The following is a 15,099-nucleotide window of genomic DNA, read 5'->3' on the forward strand; positions in this document are numbered from 1 at the left end:
GTTGCCCAGTGAAAGAGGCTTCCTGTGGAGCTTTTTCATTGCATAAGACTGTAGGTGGAATCCAGAACCCCATCCAGAATCATCTGAGGTGGGAAATTTCCACTAGAAAGGACAAATAGAACAGCCTGGAGTAGATACAAGAAGAGAAGATACTTCGTGAAAGAAAGACCAGCAGGAAAAATCAGAAACAATAACAGCAGTTTGATTGATTACTACAAGAACAAGTAAGCTGTTCACCTGGGAGCCATCAAGGCAAGTGGTAAGGTCCCCTCAGAGCAAACTCCCTTCCAAGACTAAGATTTAAGGGGAATTCACGAGCAGGCATGTGGTCTGGCTGGTGACTACATTGGTCACTGATAGGGGGAAGTGGGAGCAAAAACAGCAATGAAGTTGGGAGCTAAGTCTGACCACATTCAATAAACCCCTGTGAATCTGGGTGAATACCTGGATGGCCAGCAGTATGGCAAGACCTGGGGACTCCTGGGCCCAGAGGAATTGACATGGCCACAGAGGACTAGAGCAGAGAGTGAAGCATCCAGCTGATAATGAAGTGAGGGGAGATGCACAAGAGCACCCATACTTGCAGATAGTACCCACTTGACCTGGCTTCGATGGCTGGATGATCAGAACTCGACTAGAAGAAGAAAGAAGGCGAGGGGAGCGGAGGGGGAGAGTAACCTGCTACAATTTGATGAATTTTACCTATACTTATGGATGTAGTCGCTCAAAAAAGGGAATAAATCTTTACAGTAAGGATCACACCCACCCCCTCGGTACACAGGTTTGACAGGGATGGGCAGCTTAGACATTGGCTACCCAAAATGAGGTGGGGGGCGGGGGGCTATAAAGGCTAGAAGTGACTGGCTTACAGGCTTTCAAGAGGGAGCTTAGTTCCAGATGGGGCAGGGGTAGGTAGAATCTCCACTGAATGGTTTCCAATCTGTTGGGACTGGGTTGGCAAAATGAAATGAGGTCAAGACTCTTGTGGTACAATAGTGAATAATTGCCATCAGGACTGACTGTGAGGGTCAGAAATGTAGAAGTAGATGTTTTTTGACAAAAGAAGGAGAGATTGATTTTGCAGCCCAGGAGCAGAGGTCCCTGGGACCATCAAGTGAAAAGAATGGAGAGTGGGAGGGACCCTACCCAGAGAGGCAGTGACGCTAGGGATGGAGACCGAGAAGATGAAGTGGACAGATGGAGCGGCTGGGGACACTGGACTCAGGGAGGGAGAGGGGCTGTATGCTGAAGGCTTGGGGGGTGGGCCTGTAGGGGCTACCCTGTGGTTATTTGATGATACATGAAGGGGATTGTAATCATTGCAATGAAACTAAATACGATAGGATGAATGTAAAACTGATGTTCTCCCATGTAAACCCACATAATTCACACACACACAAAAAAGAAGTGAGGGATATGCACAAGAACACCCACACTTGCAGATAATACCCACCTGACCTGACTTCAATGGCTGGATGATCAGAACTTGTCTAGAAGAAGAAAGAAGAGGAAAAAAAGAGTAATCTGATATAATTTGATGAACTTGACCTACACCTATGGATGCAGTAGCTCAAAAGAGAGAACAAATCTTTGCAGCGAGGATCATTCCCACGCCCTTGGTACACAGGGTAGACAGAGATGGGCAACTTGGACAATGGCTACCCAAAATGGGGGGGCTACAAAAGCAAGAAGTGACAGGCTTACAAGCTTTCAAGAGGGAACCTAGATCCAGAGGGCGTGAAGGAAGGTAGCCTCTCCCCTGAGTAGTATCCAATCTGTCCGGGCAGGGCTGATGAAAGGAGATGGGAATAGGACTCTTGTGGTACAATTGTGCATAATTGCTATCAGGACTGACTGAGAGGGTTGGAAATGTAAAGGTAGATGTTTTGTAGCAAAAGGAGGGAAGTGGTTGACTTTGCAGTCTAGAAGTGGAGGTCCCTGGGACCATCAAGGGAGAGGAGCAGAGAGTTCAGGAACCTATCCAGAGAAACAGTGATACCAGAGATGGAGGAGGAGATAAGACTTGGAGAGATGGAGCAATTGGGGACTGTGGACCCAGACAGGGAGAGGGACTGCGTGCTGACAGTCGAAGGGCAAGCTTTTGGGGTATACCCTTTGGTTGTTTGATGATGCATGGAGGAGAATGTAATCATGAAAATGAAATAATATACGATAGGATGAATATAAAGCTTATGTTCTCCCATGTAAACAAACTATCACATAATTCACAATAAAACATTTTTAAAAAGAGCAGTGAACAGGGGGCAGCGACACAGACATGCTGAAACAGAGGCATAGTTCACCTGTGTCAACAACAGTGTCAGGCATCCCCTCTGCCACTGCCCCCTGAAGCATGGGAGAACTGCTGGCCTTTTTCAGGGCTCTCTGGCTGTCCTTTTTCCTATTTGGTGGGCTTCTGCTGTGCACCATACCCTATTGTTGATGTTGTTAGATGCCCCTGAGTCAATTCCACCTCATAGTGACCCATGTGTGCAGAGTTGTTGTTGTTGTTGTTAAGTGCTGTTGAGTTGGTTCTGACTCATAGAGACCCTATATAGGGAAGGTTTCCGAGAAGCAGCTGGTGAGTTTGAACCACCAACCTTTTGGTTCAAACTGACCTTGTGGTCCAGTGCATTACCCTACAGTGCCACAAGTTGAACTGCTCTATACAGTTTTCAAAGCTGACTTTGAGAAAGCAGATCACCAGACCTGTCTTCCTGGGTAGGTTCAATTTCCTAGCCTTTGGCCTAGTCGTTGTTCTTAGCACTAAGGAAATAGTAATAAACAAGACAGCCACAGCCTACCTGTCCTGATTAGCATAATGGGGGTATTAATAAGGGAATAATGGGGGCTCAGTAAAAGAATCTCCACCTTCCATGTCAGAGAGCAGGGTTCATTTCCTACCCAATGTACTTCATAATCAATCACTATCTATCTGTTACTGGAGGGTTTCTTGTTGTTAGGGTAGTGAAGAGGTTTCAGTAGACTTTCTCGACTAAGGCAGACTAGGAAGGAAGGCCTAGCCAATGAAAACACTAGTCAGAGAAAACCCGATGATAACAGTATTCTGATTTGTAACCCATCATGGGGATGGTGCATGACTGGGCAGCGAATTGTTCCATTGTGCATGAGGTTGCCATGAGTAGAGGGCTAATATGAATATGTATGACTGTGTACAAACACACATAATATGTCAGAGCAGTCCTTGGATCCCCTCCCTCTGTTTTTGCAAAACACCTTCCATCCTGGCGTTTGAGCCTCACTCTAGCCCCAGCTGGGAACACTGCAGATAATACCATCTCTGTGAAGATAGGCAGTGCAAACTCTTGGCCTTCTAGCAGATTTTTCCTTTTTACGTCTTTGTGAAGGTCACAGTCTCTCATAAAGATTCAGCCCAGGGCCTTGAGCTCCTTACGGAGTCAGTGCTAGGACCACTTGAGGAACTTATTAAGTGCTCTGTGATTGCCAGCAGAGGAACCGGCACATGTGAGGGCATGCAAGGGAGGGTCCCATTCTCTGCAGACCCTGAGTCCATTTATAAACACAGACAAAAGCTGCTTCTGGTCTGTGATCCGCTTCCAGGAGCCTCAGGGAAGGGGACAACTGAGACCTCATAACTGTCTTTTTTTTTTCTTTTTCTTTTTTTGACACTGAATATCATTAGTTTATTATAAAAGAGAGACATGGAGGTTATTTACATGATGCAAAATTTCAGAACTTTAGTGGATTGGGCAGCTTCACATGATGCCATTTCAGCTGAGATTTATTTCAGTCTACATACTTCCCAAGAATGTCACCATCTCTAAAAAAGAAATAGTCCTTGTCATCTAGAACTACTTTGCTGCCTCCATATTCTGGAAGAACTTTATCTTCAACTTTCACACTAACTGGTTGAATCTCTCCACCATTTCCTTTAGATAGGCATTGCTTGCAGTACTTTTCCTTAAGATTTTTCTGGAAGCATAATGCCTCCTTTTGTTACAGTTTCAGCTGCACCCCTTTCCACCAATACTCAATCAAAGAGGGGAAGCAACTTTCTAAATGCCTGTCCTGCCATGATTCACAGATCACTGCAACTCGCACACCACACTCGCTAGCCGCAGCAAGTAGAGACCCACAATCCAACAACCCTCAACACATGTGAACGTGTCTCATAACTGAACGTGTCTCATAACTAATATGAGTAGGACCTCATATTAGCATAGCTTCTTTCTGAAAGCTTCTGACATGTTTCATAAAAGGAATGAGGGGCTGTTCTGTGCCTTGTTGCCTGGGAGCAATTTTGTCCCTACATTGAGGGAGAATCAGAACTGTATCCATTCACTTCCACGCAGCCTTGTGTTAAGTGGCAGAGTCCTGCCTGGTATCTCATTATTCTAAAAACAACACAAAAACATTTCAAGAGAAAATGTGTTTAATAAGATCTAAAATTTTTATTAGCCCAAACCACCATGAGCATAGACAGCTGGTGGCAGCTTTTGTAAGGCAGAGCACTTGCATTCAAGATTTTTCATTAGAATTCAGAACCACCCTGATTGACAGGCTGGCTCCAGGGAGTGACTAAAGCCAAGGCTGGTCCTGTGTTCTTGGGATGAAATTGAGATGCTTGAGTCACTAGGGACATCCAGCACTTACTGTGTGTGCAGCTCAGTGCTAGACCTCCTGGACACTACAACTTCCCTCCTGGGCTGCAGAGTCCTAGGATCAAGTGAGGGTTAAGCTTGGGAACTTGGTATTGGTGGCTGTAACAAAGTACCACAAAGTGAGCGACTTAAAACAACAGAAATGTATTCCTGCCCAGTTCTGGAGGCTCAGGCTTTAGAATCCAGGTGTAAAAATCATGCAACCTCTCTCCGAGAACTCCTCCTTGCCTTTTCTACCTTCTGGTGGTTGCAGGCATTCCTTGGCTTGTGGCAAATAACTCTAGTCTGCTTCCATCTTCCTCTGTGTCTGTCTCTGTTTTCTGTTCTTACAGGACACCAGTCATGAAGAGATTAGAGCTCACCCTACTCCAGTAGGACCTCATATTAGCATAATTGATTACATCTGCCAATAACCTAGTTTCAAAGAAGGTCATGTTTTGAGGTCCCTGGAGCTACCCCCTCCCCCACAAAGAAAGCCAAAGCCACTGCCAGTGAGTTGATTCCGAATTAAGGCAGACCTGTATGACAGAGTAAAACAGCTCCTCAGGCTTCCTGAGACTGTAAATCTCTCAGAAACATTCACCCCAGCCTCATCTTTCTCTCTAAGTTCAGCTGGTGGATTTGAACCACTGGCTTTATGGCTTAACCCACTGTGCCACATGGGATCCCTAGAATTTGGTATGTCTTTTTTGGGAAGACACAATTCCACCTGAGACCGTTGCTGAAGGAGATGCAGAGGGAAGGCAGGAGATGCAGAGGGAAGAGGCAACATCTTTGTTAGAGCTTATCATTATATCTCAATGTGGTTTTTGTTGAATTTCTGTTTCACTTCCACAAAAGGAAGTGAAGGCCTGTCTTTCCTGAACAACAGTGAGGAGCCGGGAGAGCAATTAAAGCTGCTATAATTGCTCCTTTTCCCAGCCAGGAGAGAGAACTGTCACCTTTTCCCAGGCCAGGGTCACTCCAGGCAGGGATGCTGCCAAAGAGAACAGGTGAGACAATGCAAGATGCCACTGCATGATTTATTACACACACCATCTCTAGACAGTGTTTGGTGAAACAAAACAACAGCTCTATATTGTTCCAAGTTCTTTAGAGCAAGCAGGTTCAAGTTAAGTCATTTAGATACAAATAAAATTGTATCCCTTATGACTTTACCTTTTGTCTTTAGCACCAATCCCTTCAATATTCTTCCCCAGACTGTCCCCAACCTAACCTCACGTGACTCCCCTTTAGTCACTGTCTGCTTTCATTGCTAGTGCTTATTCTCATTTCGCTATTGCTGCCTTAAAGATGAGTTTACGTCCTAGACAAATCAGTGCAATCCCAGCTTCACTGAAAATCTACTTGTTTAATTCCCCACAGATACACTTTCTTGGTTCATCTCATTTAATAAAATTTTAAAAATCTTTTTAATCAAAAGAATGCAAAAGGAAAAAATGTAAATTATCCCTTAGTTACTCCCCCACCTTTTCCAAAAAGCCTGTGTCTCTTTATTGTGAAGGTGCGTTCTTGTAAACAGGAAAAGGCTAATCATAACCTCGCAAATAGACATGTTTTAATAGTAAAATCTTCAGGCTTAAATTTCTGGCTCAAGATGGTGACCTGGGTACATGCGGGCATCTTTTCCTTGTGGAGAACTTTAATGTACTGACAATGAGAAGCCATAACCTAGAATATGGTGGTGGGCACAGCCCCGAGAGGGGATGGAGAGGAAATTGACCTGCCCAATAGGTCCAGACCTCTGGACTCAGAGCTTTAAGGATAGGAGGAGGAGAACTGAGACTTGTCAGTACTTTAATGAAATTAAAAATAAAACCTTCAGCTATGGCTCACTTGACCCCTTTGGGGAGGACAAGCTGCTGAGCTAGGAGGCCGAGATTTCAGGGGGACCAAATTAGCATGTGTATGCTTTTTCAGTACTTATTATATTCTACTTCTTTGTAAGTGGACCAGGAAGCATATTTTTATGCAAGGAATCGTGCAGCAAGGTTTAACTATAGCCCTTAGGAAAAGGCAAGCAGAAGAAAAAGGCTCCAGTGGGTGGTGTCAGAGAATGGAAGGATGTACTTACAGAAAGTTAAGCCTTTATCAAACCTTCTCCCAGAATTCAGAAATACAAATATTTTTCCACCGCATGTCTTTGAATGGAGCGCGTTTAGCTTGCCATCATTTGTCCTGGGTAATGAAGACCCAACTAATAGTATTTCTCCTAGAATCTTGATATTCTTACTCTCTTGATATTCTACAGTTCTTTCTACTCAGCAGTTTACATGTGTGTTATTACCCGTGTGTCCCATCTGACTCTGGAGGTGGTCCCGTGTAGTGCAACGATGTGGTCCTTGTATTCAGGGAGCAGGAAACCTGTCTGCTCCCACATGGGAGAGGACTGGAGTAGAGAGGGGAGGACACATGCAGCTCTAGAAGGGAGGAAAGAGGGGAGGCGGGAGCGCCATATGCCAAGCCTTGGGTTGTATGTTCGACTTAATTTGTCCTATTTGAGCCTCATACCACCTTGTGAAATGATTGGGATTAACTCCAAAGTGACATATATGAAGCACTGTTCTTGGAGAATTTAAGAGAACTATGTGTCACGGAGAGAAGCCATGCATCTCACTCATTCCAGAGATTCGGTTCTGCAGGAAGTGACCTTACTTCTCTGTAAATCAATTTAGGTTTCATTCCTACAAGTGATAGATAGAACCTGCATCTCAGGAGTTTGTCATACTGCAGTGGCTTGTGAGTTGCTGTGATTCCTGAAGCTATACAACAGGTATTTTAAATATCAGCAGGGTCACCCAAGGTGGATGGGTTTCAAATGAGCTTCCAAATGAAGACAGACTAGGAAGAGGGAGAGATGGATTACTTCCAAATATTTAGTCACTGAAAACCTTATGAATTAACAGGGAAACACTGTCAGATACAGTGCCAGAAAATGAGCCCATCAGGTTGGAAGGCACTCAAAATGTAACTGGGTAAGAGCTGCCTCCTCAAAATAGAGTTGATCATATTTGGTAAGGTGGAGGGTCAGAGAAAAAAAGGAAGACCCCCAGTGAGATGGATTGGCAAAGTGGCAGCATCAATGGGTTCAGCCGTGGCAACAATTGTGAGGTTGGTCTAGGACTGGGCTGTGTTTCGTTCTGTTGTACATAGGGTCACTATGAGTTGGTGCCAACTCGATGGCACCTAACAACAACAATACCATATTTTGGAGGGGTTGATCCAAGCTCCGGCCATCACTGACCCATAGAGAACTTTCTATTGTGATGGACACATGTTATCTGTGCTGTCACTAGTCACATGCAACTGTTGGGCACTTGAAACATGGCTAATGAAACTAAGCTAATGACTTCTCATTTAAATATTATAATTAATTAATTTAAATGTAAAGTTGTTGTTGCTGTTGTTACTAAGTGCTGTTGAGTCAGTTTTGACTCATAGCGACTCCTTATAGGGCGTCCCAGGAGTGACTGGTGGGCTTGAACCACAGACCTGGGGTTAGCAGTCCAGTGCTTACCCTAGAGTGCCACACCACATGTAATTAATGGCTACCATTATGGACAGCACACATTTATGTGGTGTGAAGGCATTGGGTAGGTCTGGGTAGCGGTTCATCATGGAAGTTGTTATCTGTCACATGACCTCAAATTGCCAACAAGTCAATTCCAACTCATAGCAACCTTATAAGACAGAGTAGAACATGTCCTTGGGGCTTCTGAGACTGAATCTTTCCTGGAGCCTAGCCTATGGATCATGGTGGCTCCATAGGATAAAGCACTGGACTGTGAACCATAGGTCAACAGTTCAAGGCCACCAGCTGATCCTCGGGAGAAAGGTGAGACTTTCTGCCCCCACAAAGATTAGGAGTCCTGGTGTGGCTTTGTAGGATAAGCACTAGATTGCTCAATGCAAGATTGGCAGTTCAAACCACCAGCTGCTCCTCAGAAACCGTATAAAGGGTGGCTATACAGAACCGACTCAATGGCACTTAGCAGCAAGCCTCATTTTTCTTCCTTGGAGCTGCTGGTGGGTTTGAACCATTGGCCTTACATTAGAAGTCCAATGTGGAACCTACTGCGCCATAAGAGCTCCTTTCTGTTAAAAATCTATTGCATGAGGAACCATGAAAATGGTTTTTTTCCATTGGGATATTCAAGTAAATCATTGATCCCTGCAGGCTGCTGGGTCTTCCCTGGCTCCTGAGCCTATGGCTCTTTCCCAGCTGGCTCCCTCTTAACCATCTCTTCATACTTCACTGGTTCTAGGATTGTACTGTCTAATATTGTAGCTATTAGCCATATGTGGTTATAGAGCTTGAATACATAGCTGGCCAGAATTGAAGGGTACTGTATTATATATACGACAGATTTTGAAAGCAGTATAAAAAAGGAGTCTTACTTATCTCTGGTAGTGTAGTGGTTACAAATCGGGCTGCGAACCTTAAGGTCAACAGTTCGAAACTACCAGCTGTTCCATGAGAGAAAGATGAGGCTTTCTGCTCCCATAAAGATTTACAGCCTCAGAAATTCTGTATAGGGTCGCTATGAGTCAGAACTGACTCCACAGCACATCACCACCACCACCATCACAAATGGTTTAATGTTCAATAACTTAACCCAAAGACTGACAGTGCCACCTAAAGGTACCTCGGAAGAAAGGTCTGGCAATCTGCTTCTGAAAGGGCACAGCCTCAAAAATCCTATTGAATGCAGCAGTTCCACTATACACACACAAGGTCGCCATGAGTTGGAACTGATTCGAATATTAAAATAGCTCAAGAATTTTTATGTTGATTACATACTAAAATGATAATACTTTTTTATATGTTGAGTTAAATAAAACATGTTATTAAAAATTAATTTCACCTATTTCTTTTTTAATAAGGGCCCTGTTCTTGTTGTTGTTGTTGTTAAGTGCCGTCGAGTTGGTTCTGACCCATAGTCACCCTGCATAGTGTTTCCGAGGCTGACAATCTTTATGGGAGCAGAAAGTCTCATCTTTCTCCTGCAGAACATCTGGTAGTTTCAAACTGCTGACCTTGAGGTTAGCAGCCTGACTCATAACCACTATGCTACCAGAGCTTCTTAATAAGGGCCATAGAAAACTTTAAATTATGTATGCGGTTCTCATATGTGGCTTGCATTATGTTTCTATTGAACAACTGTGTGCTCTTTGGGGTCACCCTGCTGTTCTTGTGCTTTCCTGGGGAGGTGTAAATCCTTTCTCCGAGAGGTCTGGCCACCAGGATGGGGGAAGTGTCAAGGGGTGACAAAAATATCAGAGGGGGTGAGCTTTCAAATATGATTTTACTACGTCACCAGCTGGGCTCTCTAATGAATTCTAGAAAAGGAAAGGGTTCTCAGCTTTGAATCTATGACATGGGTGGTTGGGCTTTTCACATGCTAAGCATGTACCTAGGAGTAAAGTGAGGTCCAGGGAAAGAAAGAAAGCATGAGTTAGGCTCAGCTACCACAGGATCTACCTCAATAGTTAAAAACAGAATCCCTGAGATTTAGGGAGCAGTGGCCGGGGGAGGGGAGACTGAGGTACATGCATGCACTGATCCACCAGCGTCTGACAGATGGTTCCCATCACAGCCAGTCTGCGTCCCAATGCTCGATGTAACTGCCGTTCACTGCATTCAGTTCTGGCATTGCCTGAGATAGGAACAGGATCTTTCATCTGTTGCCCCAGATCCTGCTAGTGTGGCCCACCAAAATCCTTCAGGAAATGCGTGTTGAATTCAAGTTGAGCACAGTATCTCACCTGATGCTAGATGTTTCTGGATCCCTGGGCAGCCAAGAGGGGCCACTTGTAAAACAGAGTGTTTTGAGAATTTCGTCTGTATATGGAGAGATGCAGAAGATATCGACTCATCCATCCCTTTTCTTTCTCTAAGTCTTCTATCAGTTGTATGCTCAGCACAGAGCTGAAATTGTCATTTTAACTGCTGAGAATGAGCAGGGTCCTGGCAGCAGAGACAGGACAGGCTGCCAGAGAATGGAAATGGGGTTGTGGAAACAGCTGAAGATGAGCACAGAAAGCCCATTGCCATGGAGTGATTCCAGCCCATAGCAACCCAATATAGGGTTTCCGAGACTGTAAAGCTTTATGGGAGCAGATAGTTTCATCTGTCTCCCAAGGAGCAGCTGGTGGGCTTGAACTGCCAATCTTGCAGTTTAATGGCTCAACACTTAGCCTCCATTTAATGCCATAGATGGAATCCTGGTGTGGCACTGTGGGCCAATACATATACATCAGACTGTGAAGTCATTTGAACTGCAAGGTTGGTGGTTCAAGCTCACCAGCTGCTCCTTGGAAACCCTATACAGGGTCGCCATGTGTCAGAATCAACTTGACGACACTTGACAACAACAATGCCATACACATGTTTGGAGGAAGATAAAGTTCTTGCAAGTTAGAACGCATAAATCACATTCCACTGTAAGTGCCTATAAGGACCTCAATAGCCCTTGTTGTTGTTGTAAGTGCTGTTTAGTCTCCCTTGGTCCCTGGAAGGGACACCTTACTATTTGAAGACAAAACAAAATAAACCTGTGGCAAATCATTCTGCAAAGTGAACCCTTTAATTACAGCATCTGGGGATGTTTCAGAAAATCTGAATTTTCTATAATGTGTTCTTAAAGCCTGAGTGTTGCAAACTGGACATATTTGAGCAGGAATGGCATGGTGAGGAATGTGGCATATAAACTTTCTGACTGCCTTCTCTAGAGTTCCTGGGTGGTGCAAATGGTGAACAATCTTGGTTTTTTTAACCAAAAGGTTAGCGGTTCGAATCCTCTCAGAGGTGTTTTGGAAGATGTCTAGTGATCTTGTGATGAAAAATCAACCATTGAAAACCATATGGAACATAGTTCTACTTTGATGTACTGTGGGTCTCCATGAGTTGGGGCTGAGTTGAGAGCAACTTTTAGGGTTTTTTGTCTTTTCTGAGGGGCGATTCCCATTATCTGGGCATCTGGAGTTCTTAGGCTAGGGTACCAGAGGACTGGAGCTTCTTATGAAAGGCACTGCCTTTCTCCTGCATCCCTGGTCTCTGAGCCTGTGCAGCGGAGAAACAGTCCCACCAAGGACACTTCCTACCCCAGCTCCCACAAGAGGCTGTATCACATATGGCTTTGTTTTTGTCATTATTGTTTCTGATGTCTGACTAGAACCACTAGCCCTGTTTTCTCAGCCCTGAAAAATCACAGCAACTTATGATTGTCTGTAACAATTAGCTCTTGATGGGAAAATTATGCCCTAGTGATTATGGTGCAAAATTGTGAGGATGTTTTTGTGCGAGAGATTAGTAACGCAAAATTGAACCAAGCCAAACGAATCCTGTTAAGATTTATATTGTGTTGTGTAAACCTGAATGGTGATGGCTGGGGCAGAAGGCACAGGGGAGTGGGGCTTCTGGTCCCTCTCTTCTACACTGGAAGTGGCTGCAGGCTTACACACAGCGTGGGTGTGAGTCATCTGGTGCCGGCAGCATGGCGGCTCTTTCAGAATCACATTTGTGGCCTGTCAGAGTGGGTGGAAGCCTGTCCTGTCCCTCATGGAGGAGAGTTGGGGCCTTCTATTTCTAGAGCCTTTGCCGAGTCATCGTGAGTCTTGGCTACTGTCAGAACTCACCATGGAGGAAGATCCTTCCTGGAGACCTTCCCTCCAAGACAACATTGGCCTCAGCTGGGGAATCTCTGCTAGACTAACATCACCAGTCCTCTTCCTGAAAGCATACTACGCATTCCAGAATACTCCAGGGGACTGTCCCTTGGAGCAGTGACCAAGGACAAATGAGGCTTTACATAGACACTGCACAAATCAAGTTGCCCAGACTCATTTCTTACCTTCTTGGTTGTGCCATTCAGAGGAGATGACTTTAGAAAGACAAGAAGTATACAGAGGAGTGTAGAGTGCACAAAAGACCTAGGCTACACCCCCTTGAGAGTAGAGACATTCTCCTCTGTGTCCAGGACATGGCACACGGCCAGGCCCACACCGAGTGAGGGAGTAAGGGGATGAAGTACAATGCCATTGCGTTAGCTCACGTAGTCCTCATTAGCCCCTTCATTGGGGCATGCAATGGCTCTGTGGACTGCTAACCACAATGTCAGTGGTTCTAGCCCACCAGCAGCTCCGAAGGAGATAGAGGAAGCTTTTGGCTTCCATAAAGATTTATAGCCTAGAAAACCCTAAACAGCGTCACTGTGAATCAGAAAAGATTCACCGGCGTCAACAGTAATAAGAAGCCCCTTCGCTGAGGAGGAAGCTGGGTTTGGGGTTAAAGATCTTGCCTAAAGTCATTTCGTGAGAAGTCCCCAATACTAGGTGTATCAGTGGTGGTTCTCCAGAGAAGCAGAACCAACAAGAGAGTTTTCTTTGTTTGTTTATAATTTCTTTATTTAAAGGACTTGACTCATGCGATTATGGGCTGGCAAATGCAAAATCTGTTGGTCAGGCAGGCTGGAAACTCCAGTAGGGTTTCTATGTTACAGTCTTGAAGCAGAATCTCAATTTTTGCTTACATGGTCTTCCAACTGCTAAGACTCAACCCAGGTTATTAAAAAGGGTAATCTGCTTTACTTAGAACCAACTGAATGTAAATGTCAATCACCTCAACAGAATACTTCTATAGCAATACTTAGACCAATGTTTGATCGCACACCTGGGCCCTGGAGCTTGGCTAAACTGACACATAAAATTAACTAGCATTACCAGTAGCAGTTCCTGGCAAGTTGACCCTGATTCATGGTAAGCGACCCCATGTATGGTAGAGTAGAATGTGCTCCTTGGGTTTCCCAGTAGCTGATTTTTCAGCAGTGGATCACCAGGAGCTTTCTTCCAAGGCCTCTCTGGATAGATTTAAACCACCACACTTTCAGTTAGCAGCCGAGCATGATAACCATTGATACCACCATCACGCTAGATAAAGGCAAACAACAAAATAGGAAAGACAAAACATATTCCATGAGCCCTTTCCAGAACCGAATTATAAACTCCTCCATCTACCTTAAGGCATTTGTAGTTTATAAAGTTCAGTGAGGTTGATTTTATTCTCCTTATTTACAGATATAGAACTAGAGGCTCAGATTGTTGGGTGAGCTGCCCTCCGTGCATGTACAGCCATTAGCCATTAAGTTGAGAAGCTGAATTGCATTCTGGGTCACACTCACCAGCTCAGAGCTCTCCTGGGGTTCTGCTGACTTCCTCGCTGCATCCTGGGCCAGAAAGCCTCCTCTGCTCATGCTGCTCACAGTGGGGAGCAGCACAGGCAGTCTATTGGCTTGTAGATGTGGGGGGAAATATCCATATTCTCACCCTTATGTTTAAAGCAAGCCTGAGAAGCCACAAACCTGAGTGTCAGGACAGCATGTGAACCCTTGTAGATATGGATATGATAGTTGGGGCTGAAATCCTGCCACCTCATGGAGCAAAGGCTAAACATTCAAATACTGGTTGGCAGCTTGAACCCAACGATTCCATGGGTGAAGGATATGGCAAACTGCTCCCATAAAAAAACCTTACAGATTCTATTCTATCACACGGGACCATTATAGAACACTGACACAGTGGCACTTAACAACAACAACCACTCAGAGCTGCCAAAATGAAATGACTTTTTATGTATTTCACCTTTGAAATCCACAAAAAATAGGTGTTCTTTAATAACTTTTTAAGCCCCCTCATATATGTTTTTAAACAAATAGGACTATGGTTCTGAGATTGATAATCCTGCCATCATTACAAGTGGTCTGTGTTAAGTAGCCCAAGCTCATATCCAGCTTTCTGTGCATTTGTGAGATGGCTGTGTAAGGTCATGGCCAAGAGCAAGGCGGAGCTTGGGGGGGAAGGGGGCTGGTTTAAGTACCTAGAACTTGAAACCACAATCTTGACTTGTTAGGATATATCTACTGGACCTTATCATTTTGAGTTATTTGCTTATTAAGAATTCTGCTGCTAACTGAAATATTGGGTGTTCAAACCAACTGAGAGGTGCCTTGGAAGAAAGACCTGGTGATCTTTTTCAGAAAAATCAGCCATTGAAAACTCTATGGAATGCAATTCTACTCTGAGACAAATGGGGTCATCATGACTTGGAGTTGACTCCGCAGTAATGGGTTTGGGCTTTGTTTTTCCATTCCATGAATAAAAGGAGAAGCAACATGGTATTCTCAATCTATAACCCCCTTTCTGGCATTACCCCAGCCCTTGGCCTTGGCCTAGAATGCAAGTGTCTCGCCCAGCAGATGTAGCAGAACGAGCCTTCCCAGAGAAATGAAAATCATGTTGGTGGGAAGAACTGGTGGGGCTGATAAAGTAAACAGACAAAGACTTTTCATGGTGGAATTGGAGGTTTGAGTGTTGAGCACCTCTTCAACTAGTTTTGTAGGAAACCTTCTACAAAAACCTCATCAGACACAGTTCACCTCACTCCTATAATTACCACAGT

The 15,099-nt window shown here is 44.6% G+C and overlaps 1 protein-coding gene and 1 pseudogene across 2 annotated transcripts in view; one reads left to right on the forward strand and one right to left on the reverse strand.

The window, feature by feature from the left end:
* The window catches only part of KCNH1 (potassium voltage-gated channel, subfamily H (eag-related), member 1), a 676,883-nt gene that overhangs the window by 568,885 nt on the left and 92,899 nt on the right, over nucleotides 1–15,099 (forward strand). The window lies entirely within an intron of this gene.
* Nucleotides 3,769–4,057, reverse strand: LOC102821206 (annotated as a pseudogene).

The sequence above is a fragment of the Chrysochloris asiatica genome, unplaced genomic scaffold (assembly GCF_000296735.1).
Source record: "Chrysochloris asiatica unplaced genomic scaffold, ChrAsi1.0 scaffold00009, whole genome shotgun sequence".
Classification (NCBI taxonomy): Eukaryota; Metazoa; Chordata; class Mammalia; order Afrosoricida; family Chrysochloridae; genus Chrysochloris; species Chrysochloris asiatica.